Below are 12054 nucleotides of genomic sequence, written 5' to 3'. Positions count from 1 at the left end.
GCACGTAAATCAATAGCGATCGTACGTGCAATCAAACGTAAGTGGACTCACGCTTCGATAAAATACACGTATGGGACACAATAGGCACAGTGATCTGAGAATAAGGACAAGTTCCATTGTAGCAAGCAGGCGTCGAATACAAAGCCGAGCCAAACACATTCAGGCATTACAAAACTACTCATATATTGCAGTAGGGCTGACCGGGAGTCATCTCCCTGGCGAGGCCAAGCAGAGCTAGACAGAACTGTCGCACGAAAACAACGCTAACGGCCCCCCATCGTCGCTGTTCCCTCCAGTATCCTTTCTCTGTCTTGGCGTAAATCGACAAAATGCATCAATCATATAGCAATTTTCACGCGTGCCAGGTAACAAAATACGCCTTGTTGGCCTCATCGTTCATTCTTTCGTTGATTGCACACATATATATATATAGTCTTGAAGAAAAGAAAATACTAATAGAAGTTAGAACCGGCGCACCAATCTATAGAAACGCTTGAAGGGGAGTAGCGGTAGGATGGTTAGGAAAGGAGTTGCGTTGTGAAAAAACAAGTAGCTGATAATAACAATATTTTTTCTTAGGGGGGGAGGGGAAAAGAAGGATTAAGGAAGCAAGAGACGTGTCCAGATGTATAATAATATGGACGCCGGGGACGGTAGACGACAGGAAAGCGATCAAAGGCCGATTCATAAACTGACTGCTTGTATTGGTAGCCAACTCACTAGTCACTCGCTGGGAGTGGCAATAATTGGAAAACATCTACGCACCATAAAATAACAGACTGTGAAGGGGGGGGGGGGAGGATGAAATGATGTTTTGAAATGGCGATAGCCAAATAACTGAAGAACTACAACTTATCGGCGGCACGCAGTAGGCAAACGAGGTATCGTTGTTATTGGTGTTAAATCAGGGCCGAGGTATCATCAACGTACGCCATTTCGAATCGCATTTTCAGTTACCGTAAGTTATGCACGACGATTCCTTTTCTACTTAGTCCATTTCTTGTTTAGAAGAAAATCGAAAAGGAAAAATGACAGGAGTCCGCATCGATCTTCTAAATCGGCCTAGTGGAAGACGTGAACGGGAAGATTAACAATAGCCACTGAACTTAAAACGACTCGGTCGAAAATAGCGAGCGTCTTGCGTCGCAATTAACATCTACATATGAATAGATGCGTATGTCTCGACGAATCTTTGTACAACTGTGCCACCTAGACACTGACTTTTATGTCTTATTCCATATTTCTATAATTTATACTATTTTTACCTCGTGTAATGTTTCTGCTCAAAGAAAAATGGTGTTGATAACTATACATTTAAATAGTAACGATAAAGTAGATAAATTTCGCTTGCAGGACGTTTTCACTACAATCGAATACTAGCTAGCTAGCTAGCTAGCTAGCTAGAATGAACAGAAAGCTAGCCATCTTATTTAGGTATGGTAGGGAGGTAATTTCCATATGCAAATGATATACAACTCACTAGAGTTTGCACACTTGACCCAAAAATATTCCCTTCTCGATGGGTGCACTAAGTATCATTGTAACTAAGTAACATAACAGTTAGAATATTTCACGATAAGTTAAAAATAGTCTCCATCATCTAGCAGTTCCTATACATTTAGCACAACCAAGTCGTTCATCGAAGTTCTGAATCAAAGGGTCATCTGTTCAATCTCTTATCTGCAATTTACTTCGAGTAAATTTTACGTAGCAACAAAGGTTAAGCCCAATATGTTAGATTACAAGTGGACGTGCAGCAATCGCCCAGTGTATGTGTACAATATGTACACTGCACATACGTACAATGTTGCTATCTGTACACTACGAAAGCCGTTTGTTTCGCCTTCCGATGTACAACAAGCGGTCAGTGTTCTCTATAGAAGTTAACCTTTCAACAACAGAAACGTATGCTTTCTGCAAACAAAACACTTTAGGACTCAGCGTCCATAAAGCAGTAGCAGGTATTGGCTGAAACTCGGTCACAGCAGTATTGTGCCCCATGGTATTATTGTAATTTGTACCATATTCGTATTGTAGGTCCATGGTGGCAACGATGACGATGTAATAAAATCGCATAGAAGCGCAATGTAGAAGCAGCTAGATATCAAATGCCCCTATTTTGCCGCCCACCGCTTAGAGTCTCGTCGCGTATTTCCAAAGCCCCGCCACCACAGCAGCCATTATAGAAACCCTTACATAACTGCCAACGCACTATTCTTTGCACCTATGAACATTTATAATTGTGTTAGGACTAATATTAAACACAATAGACTTAATGGTTAACTTTTTGCTGCCCTTGTAGCTGCTTAGGAGCGTTTCCTTACGCTGCCATAGATAGAAACGAGATATAGAATATGAAAAATAGAAAATCTTTTAACTGTATTCTAGTTCTGCTTCATCCTCGTCCTGGCTACTATATGTAGAAACAGTGATTCGGTCATTTGTCAGCCACTATGGTGACCTCCAATGATGATCAGTGAAGGTTTCAACTAAGTAAGACGTATGGAAGCCAAGTGATGCGAGACACCCGATAATAGTTGAATTTACTATAAAGTTGACGCTTGTCGTAAAGTATGCGATTTTGGTGTTGAATGGATGAATGTTATAATGTATTGGTATGATTCATATCAACAACCAGGTATGTTGCATTCAATTGGCACTACTACAAAGGTTGCCATTAACCTTCTTGTTGTCACTTGTCGAAACTATAGGCAGTCTACATAGAGGTACAAATTTAAGCTGTTGGGTTATTTACACATGTGTTTCAAAGATCCAAAAAACGAACATGGTGACGAATCAATTCTACAACTAAGGCTCACATGTAAAACCGTATTCTTGGCGTCTGAGTGGACTGCGCATAGGAACATCGTAACCGAAGTGGGATGGAACGGTTGTCCGCTTGACGCAATTAAGTAGCATTTTAAAGACTCCAAGGGAACGTTCAATGAAGTTTTGGCGACGAAACTACTTTAGGTAATAAAATTCTATAAGCAAGATATTCCACTATGACGAACGTCAAGGTATGAGCGTCGAAGCTTCGACGCCCACGAAAAATTCGAAATGTCCGCGTACGAACCGCGTCGTAGCAGACGTCTGCGACGATCTCGTACATTATTCATGCTATACACCGCACCTTGTTTGTCATAGATTGTGCCTTTCTGACAGTAAATTTTTGTTACTACCATAGAAGCAATCTAATTAACGATCATGAAAAAAATGACCGACACTTTTGATCTCACTGCCATTTATGACTTATGAACAAAATGCCCAAGCCCAAAAGGTTCCTCGATAAAAACCTTTCTCCATTATCTGTACTTTTCCATATACCTAAGGCGAACAATTCTAGGGTCATTTCCGTATGCTTGATGCGACTTAACTTTATGTTCGTTATTTACCTGCTGAAACTTAGAAATTCGAAATAATGCCAGGTTATCAAACTAACACGATAAAGCACATGTTATCTTTATTACCAAAGTGAGCGGTGTTATCCAACACAATCACAACCAAATAATACACGTCCAGCAAGGATGTAGTCTATCGCCAAATACGTATCATAAACAATGAACATAATCTAAAATTGTACAAAATGCCATATCACAAGAGAATCTCAACAATTATGCATATGTATAACATTAAGAAGAAATTATATAGTACGAAAAAAATCCGAGTACCGATTCGGAAGCCCAAAAGTGTCAACTGTTACTCGGTGCGAATCAGAAATGGGTCTAGATAACTACGCATACCACAGCCATGTTTACGCGGTTTCTCAGCACATCTACAGATACAAAATTCATCCATAGTTTAATTGCCCTCTTCGGAAAGGAGAAAAAAAGGGGCAATGAGAACATGATTATTCCCACGCCACTATACTACTTTATTTGTATACAAGCCGTTGTTTTTGTCGTAGTTCTATGGGGCAATACTCCGCTTATGCTAGTGGGGACGTCCTCAGTGCCATAATTGGCAATTGTCGCCCTTTGCTTTTTTTTGCAATGCGGGGTCTCGAAAAAGTTTCATTTGAGCGATAGTAATAATAACGAAAATAATAACAGTAACAGCGCTAGCTTTCGAAATTCCGCAACTTTCGGAGGGAACTCGAGTTGACGGGTGTTCTTACAGAATTTCTTCTATTTAAACGTATTCCCAGGAGGGACATGGTACCGACGAGTACCACTATTTATATTAACAACACGTGAGGTGATATTAGTGCATGGCGACATAGTCTGCTAGTTCGTGTTTCTGGTGATCGCTATAACGGAGGACTGAAAGTGTGCTACAAACAAATGCGTGCATTGGGGATGGATCCGTTACGACTAAACGCGACTGAACCATACAATACAAGTTCACGTATGCACGTGATTGGGTCCATCTTTTTTTTTGTTGGTGGGCGACAGGATCGACGATAAATCAGAACTAAAGTTTCTATATCATTTACTATTTGCAAGCAACATTTAGTTTTGAACTAGAGATTTCTGTGCGCCTACATCTAATGACGCAAAAAACGGTAAGGAGTGGTATGTTATTTGACGTATACGGTGGGAAGGTTCTATGAAAATTACTGGCGAAGTCCATGACGAGTCGTTGTGTCTGCAAGAGAGCCGGGGGGGGGGGGGGGGGCGGCATGATGCAGGTAAGCTACATTATTTCTTACCTCATTATCTGCCAATTGGCAACGATAGGGTTTGTTTTTAGGTAATAACAGGGTCAGATTCGTGTTTGATTTAAATTATTGTCCGTTATTAATTCAGTCAATAATAATCAATGATGATACGCTTTCTAATGGCAAAATGGCGTCATCGGAAGTGACCGGAACAGCCCTAGTAGAAGAGTAAATCTTCGCAAAGACCTTTATCAGAGGATTCACATGTTTATTGCCGCAAAGCATCAGACAGATTATTAATATTTCGAGCTGTCATCAATTATTCCTACCAGTTTTGGGATTAGATCAATACGCGCTAGAGGCAACTGTAAACGATCCAAAATGAATATATGCAAAACGTTGCTAACCTGATGCTTCGGATGGCTAGGTCTTCAGTTGTAGGTAAAACAGGAATAGTTAGGTCTAAACTTGATGCGATAGCATTTGATACAAACTTTTTCTCGCATCTTTGAAATATTTCGATACCTATTTAGGGTCAAGAGTTCCCAGGACGCGGGTCAAAGTTAACGACGCCATAAAATGCACGATTACGACGCACTCTGCGTTCCACAAGCACCAGGAACACTCGGTTATTTGCTACACAAACTTGTGTCAAGTAAAGCTTGCCATTTACTTGGCTGACAACTCATTGGAAAGTTGTCACCAACGCAGTGTTCAGGAAGTGGATGCACACACGAACTGCGTGCCATTGTTACGGTATCGAACGCAGGGCAAACCACTCGATGTGCAACAGGTTACTCTCAAGACCGAGTTCAGGTAGTTGTAAAATAATATATATATATATATATATATATATATAGAAACTTTATTTCTACTAGCAATATTTAGGAATGGATCCATAATGACGATTAGAGCAAGAGGCAGTTTGCGAGAGAGAAAAATGGGTCATATCAGGTATTGCTTCCACTCGTATATACTTTGTCGTGTATTCTCACTGTGCAGATATTCAAGGCCGGGGGGGGGGGGGGGGTATATGGGTACTAACCCTATAAGATGTAACAAACGATCATACGGTTATTATCTACATAGATAACAGCGATGGTTCCAGAAACGAATTTCTGACTATTACGTCAACATGAATACTTCACTAGCGAATAGCTTAAGAAAATACAGTGTTAACAAGTTGCATCATCTATGTGAAGAATATATTCAGACGTTCTTCGTTCGTTAAAAGACGAAAGACCGCACATTGAGGACGCCATTACCGGGACGCAGACGTATAACATACGTACGCATATATGTGTGCATGACATGAACGCAAAAACCACAATAAAATTACATAGCAGAAAACACCAGGGACCGTTGAGCCCATAACGGATGGATCGCCGCTGACGGTAGTGAAAAGATCAATTTTGAATCGAAAACAATTGACCTACAGAATAGAAGCTCGAACGTGATCCTAGCGGCAGCGGGTTATTGCAATGAAAAAGAGAAAAAAAAAAAAAAAAAAAGTAAAACAGTGATAAATAATGTAGAATTCAGATTTATTTCAAGCGTGTAGGCAAAAAGATTGTGATTTTCTATTACATAAATATACATGCACTCAATTGGACTTGACAGCTTATTCTATACTGGAGGACAGCTTCTCAGATGCAGGCAGAGCATTGGAAACTTAGAGTAACGTAAATACGGTATGTAATCGAACAGGCTATGAATATAGATCATCAAGAAAAATAGAAAAGAAGCCAATAAGTGTGACGAACGCAAAAACGTTTTTGTAGACGCTACTCTATTTTTAACTTATTTGATGTTCCAGAGAGACTCGTAAGTTCCAGCTCACAAACGATCACGAATATTGAAATGCAACGTAGCACTGTGTACCCCCGTGAGAACAAATTTGAATCTATTACGTATGCACAAATACTATAACGTTAATCATTCAGACATGCTTTCGTATCCTCCAGGAGTACCAGCTGCTTCCACTACTCCCCATTGCTCCCGTGAAAGCAACAGCTGTAAGCGTACACTGATCAACTGTTGCTGAAACATTGTTTAGTAATTTTCCGTGCATAATGTAACAAATTATGTGGTAATTTGGATTAGATTTTTCTCTGATACCTCATTCATAAAGCACTTTCAAATAGTCGACATTTTTCGAAGCAGTTCTTTCTGTCGTTCTTTTCGACTTTTTTTCTGCCGTCACTGATTGTCAACAAACTAATGCGACGCAGCCTTAGACTGATCCTGGTACGCATTTGATTTTATCAAAAGATGTTTTTAACTTTGTTCTCAACTGAAGCTCGCTAATTAGCAGTGATACATCCTGTGTAGCAATCATATCACGGCTGGCTGCTGCTGCTGCTGCTGCTGCTGTTGTTGCTGTTGCTAACAACAGCAGAGGACAAATGAATGAGTAAATAGATATAATTCCATTCTGACATGATGTACGTCTTAACTCATCAGATCCAAACCGATCAGGATAAGTAACGAAGAGAGGAAACAGAGGGGGGCAACGATTGGGCCTATACCATCTCGGTACAGCAATGTATGGGTGTTTCGTTATTTCAAATAATATAAAACGCTATTATTTTAGGTAACGATTTTTATCTAATCATAGTTTACAAGCGACATGCTGTCATGGAGAGTGCCGTCGCGTTATTAACGCCAGTGATGAATATGTTTTTCGAACGCTGGTAACCTACGAGAGATGACACGAAAACAAGAGGCCTATTCAAGAGCTGAAAAAATTGAGACCAATTTATTTCGTCCAAATAAACTTGATGAATAAATCTAGTATTTGCTGACAGATTACGCCACTGTGGATGGAATAACGACGACGGAAGTTTCGCTTTGTACCAGCTAAAAAGCGTCAACCCCAGACAAAATACCATGACGACACAACTGTAGTTAGGTTGATTTTACGAAATCACCGAGTGCTGCTAGTAAAGTCGATAGATAAAAAAAAAAAAAAAAATAGTTTATAGAGACTTCTCGAAGCTTGAGTCAATGAACGTATTTTCTACTGCAACTCTATACTGATAGCATCGGTCCGTTAGTTTCCCTACTGTTGAGATTACCAGCTGTGCTGAACCCTCCTAACAGGATGGCGTTGACTTCGATAAGAGCGTCGTGAGCTACCTAGTTGATTTGTTTTTATTAAGATTATATTACTGGATTGGTCAGAAGTTCCAATAGCTAAAACATCTGGGTTCCTTCGTATAAGGTCTTCAGCGTTTCAGGAATCGGTTCGGTCAAAACCTGTTCAGTTATATTGACGCAACGACGAACAGTGCTGACCTTCTTCATAATTATGGCAGACGATAAAAAAACGGTCTTAGAGCCCGCCCACATATCCCACTTACGCAGTGTTCTGATATCACTGACATTATGCATTGTGCTTCTTCCAAACAACGTAAATATACGCCCGATTCCGTCTGAATAGAGACCGGTCCCCGGCTTCTGTTAGTTGGTCATGAGTCATACGAAGACGATACTGTGGAAGAACTGAACTCGGAGTAAAGTACGAAAACGACGGAATCAACTTTTCTCGTGCGAACGCAAAATATTGGGTTCCTCGTCCTATAACACACGGCGAGGGTGACACGATACGCTAGAAAAGGCATACGTGTGACGCTATCGTATAATTCCGACTACAAGCGGGCTAACATGGAAAAGGAAAGACCCCTTAGCTATGGGAACTGCATGATGGCAAGAACACCGTAGCAAACAAAAAAAACTGGAATCGAATTGCCGCTTTTGTTAAACTGTCAATGCGTTTGGCAAATTGACACAGGCACTAATACATACCGTTGGCTTGTAAATCACACCGCAAACTTCTTTTTCATGCAGCAAGCAACAAAAACACAGTTACTACCGAGTGTAGATGATGTTTACGTTTTCGGGTTTCGGCGAAGTTACGACTAGAAGCTCGACGAAACCCCACGGAGAACTAATGCCACGAGATCTCTAATTTGCTAATAATTTGATATGGTAAATTGGGGCGATGGTGGGGTTTCAGTAATCATACAGTTACGTATGTGTATATATAACACAGCTCACGCAGGAAGTTCTTTATGCGATACTTAGCTAAATGACTCGAGCCTATAAACTTTCGTCGATGAAAAACGGCCTAAATAAAACTAACTAAAGGCGCATACCTCGGGAATATTAGGTGAGTAAGGAATTCCGTGGAAGAAAGATTCATCTGCGAATTAATACTTGTAGAATAATATTTTTAATTGAGCAAAGCTGACTATCTGGTCTATATTGTAACACTCGACGATTGTTCTGTATCATTGATTTCGGTGGCTCGAACCCCAAGGACCAATTCAAGCTTTCAACAAATAACCTAACATTTATAAATTGAGATATTCATCCCCAAGCTACGATATGTGTGCTTCAGGTAATCTTCGTAATGATATAAAACTAGCCGAAATTTAAGTCTGGAAAGTTCTGCTTGCCTTACAACATGCCGATATACTGATCTGATGGATTTTGGGAAGCGTATACCATTTATGTGCAAAGAGGCTTACGATCACAATGTCTAAAATAGCCAGCCAATATTCTCCATATAGAGTAATCCCTTTTGATAACGAACATATTATTGTTTAGACCGTGACGTTTAAGGCTATGTACGTGTACGGTTTCCATCGACACGGCAAGAAGCAGCAGCTCTGACACGTCGGTAACAAAAATCACACAAAATCTTCTTACCCTTAGCTATCCAGTAAATAAAAAGGGTGTGGATGTCTGGTTCTCAAATCACCTATCGAGCCACCGCTCGAGTTGTCAGCTGTTACGTGTCAGACGCGACATTTAACAGTAATGGCAACAACGGCAGCATTATCATCATCATGGCCTGAAAGGGCAAGCAGCGGACTACTACTGCCAATGGGCGCTCAGTCCCTCCGATCAACAACAACAACAACAACAACAACGAGAACAGGAACAAGAACAGCGAATGATAAGGCCTAAAGAAGCTCCTTGATCGATAGTGAATACGCGAGACCCAGTAGGGACTAATGGATTGGTCCGCCCGCCGCCCTGGTTACATTCCATGTGCGACAATAGTAAGCAGCAGTCTATCTACGAATGAACGGTGCAAAAAAACTACGAAAAGGGAATCGTGTTCGTTGGCACTACACTACCGTTCATGGTTGGAGGCATATCAACGACTACTGGCTGGGATGCTGATCTAGCCGATAAATCCGAATACATTTACCCAAATTACATTAGAATGACTCGTTGCGACACTATACACGTTTTCACAGGTACAAAATGATTCAGATGTGAGTCTGTCCGTCTACTTGATATACTCGCAGTGTACAGTATACTTATATACGTGACAATGCCGCTAGTGGATGCGTGGCGCCGGGCATCCGTTCAATACAATATGATATATGTACAGAGTAAAAAGACTCAGTGTAAAAGGAAGCGCTAGAGTAGATCTCGAACTTTAACTCCGATATTGCTTTGCCAGTGAGACGTTGATTGCTACTAAGAAAAGCGAACGAAGTATAGAATCGGGATCTGGCCTCTGTGAAACCTGGTAAAAGCCAGTGATGCCTGAATGAATTGTTTGTACTGCTGGAGCTTGCGGAGCACCACCATTCACGTAGCTGAGAGCGACGATCTAGATACGCTTAAGTGGTTATTCGTAAGAAGCTACGCAGAGCCGGACGCTGATAGCTGGGCATGATGATTTGTTAAAAAGATAGCCATTTGGGCGTGCGAAGACCAGCGGGAGCGTTGATAAAAATATGCGAGCAAAGGAATCGTTATTAATTATGGTTTACTTGTCAACGGGTTGGCCGAAGCGTATCGATGAACGACACTGATTGCATTGTATTGGTCACCAAATTCTGTACGCCGAATGGTGTCAGTACGCTACGTTTTTGTTACGTGTGCCTTTTATGGCATTGTTATAATTCTGTTTTTTTTTTAGTTTCGATATGCCAGTATGAAATGTACACATAAACGTGGATTCTGGATATATCGTACATGATACACGAGGCAAACTGACATCTCGTTAACAGGTCAAAGTGAAGATCATGTCAATATAATGATTTCATAATCTCCAAAACGGACTTTTCTGTTACGAAGCCGCATCAGAGATCCATTGTTGAGATCGATGATCATTTTTTAGCGCCTAACTAGTTATTTATAGAGAGAGTATATAAATATGTCGATCGTTGTCCTATTGGCCATATACGCTATAGCTGTATAAGGATGTTATAGATTTTTATGACGATCGAAAGATATAGATTCGTGCTGCTGTTCGAGTGATATTTCCACATCCTTCGTCACTCGTTCATACCGCGTGAACTTGCGATTTTACAGAAGTCTCGTAACTATTGCTACGTTAACTGGGCGCCCTGAAGGCTAGTTACCACGAATATACATGAAACCGATCTTGAATTATTACTCTCGAAAATAAATTATGTTGAAACTTAAAGTTAATGAAATCTATGTGTCAGCGATGTCGGCTGAGACAGCGGTGGCTTTATCACGCTATAAAAAAAAATAGAAGAAGATTTGTCGGATGGTTTAGTATTATATGTTTGCTAGGATGGTGGGATTTTAACAATATATTGTGTGGTAACGCGTATTTTATATGACTCAGACAACAGTGAGATGAACAAGAGTTTGAAAATTTCCCGCTTGTCGTCAATTTTCCCATGGATAATGCCGGTTTATAATCTAAGTTTCAAACGATCGGACACTACGATCATTCGCAAGGCAGCGTTTGTTCAATTAAAACAGGTTGATTAGATAGAAATTTTTTAGGCAAAAATAGAAACTAAATGATTCAGAATGAGCTTTATATATATAAACAAAAATATAGAAGATTTTATTTTGGAAAGCTAAAGAAAGCCAAGGTTACCCGTCTCGTTGAGTGTTCATTCGTATTTTTCAGCAAAATCAAGACTACCTTTAATATCAGATGGACAGAGAGTTCATAAGATTTTTAAAGATAGAACCATCGAACTCTACATTCCGTTTATCCCTAGATTGATCGAATATATAGACACACAATGAATACAGCTTTGAGATTTTCTTAAATCTTTTGTGTGTTGGCCTAAAATAAAGGTTGCGAGCAGTTCTATCGAAGCAGACCAAATCAAGCGAAAAGCATTTGGATTATTCACTGGCCATAAAATCATTTCCTTCCTGTTAAAACTTTTTATTAGAAAATATTTAAAGATTTCCTGTTTCACAGCCTGTGCCGCCTGACCATTCGAATTACTGCAATAGGTGTTTCGGTCCATCGATAAATACATCGGTAATTCTGTTTCTCTTGATGCATCTTAATGCGCTTTTTACAAGACCGAGGCTCGATGCAAAACGATGGGGGTCGTCCACTTCTAGCCATTCGAAACAGGGGTTTTGAACTTATGTTAATCGTATTCCCAACGGTACATGCAAATATTTGCCATATTGCCGAAAGAAACCTT

The 12054-nt window shown here is 40.3% G+C and overlaps 1 protein-coding gene across 3 annotated transcripts in view; it reads right to left on the bottom strand.

Moving 5' to 3' along the window:
• Positions 1–12054, bottom strand: part of LOC111262610 (uncharacterized) — a 71466-nt gene that overhangs the window by 5674 nt on the left and 53738 nt on the right. Inside the window, exon 1 of one of the 3 annotated variants that reach the window (XM_022836995.2) lies at positions 52–135. The exons of the other annotated variants lie outside the window; for them this stretch is intronic. The gene's annotated coding sequence lies outside the window, so the exon portion shown is untranslated. Of the gene's footprint in view, positions 1–51; positions 136–12054 lie in introns of those variants that run through there. 3 annotated transcript variants of the gene reach the window in all.

Source organism: Varroa jacobsoni, unplaced genomic scaffold, assembly GCF_002532875.2.
Source record: "Varroa jacobsoni isolate VJ856 unplaced genomic scaffold, vjacob_1.0 scaffold_681, whole genome shotgun sequence".
Taxonomy (NCBI): Eukaryota; Metazoa; Arthropoda; class Arachnida; order Mesostigmata; family Varroidae; genus Varroa; species Varroa jacobsoni.
The sequence above is the reverse complement of the archived record's forward strand: the minus strand, read 5'-3'. Positions and strand labels throughout refer to the sequence as shown.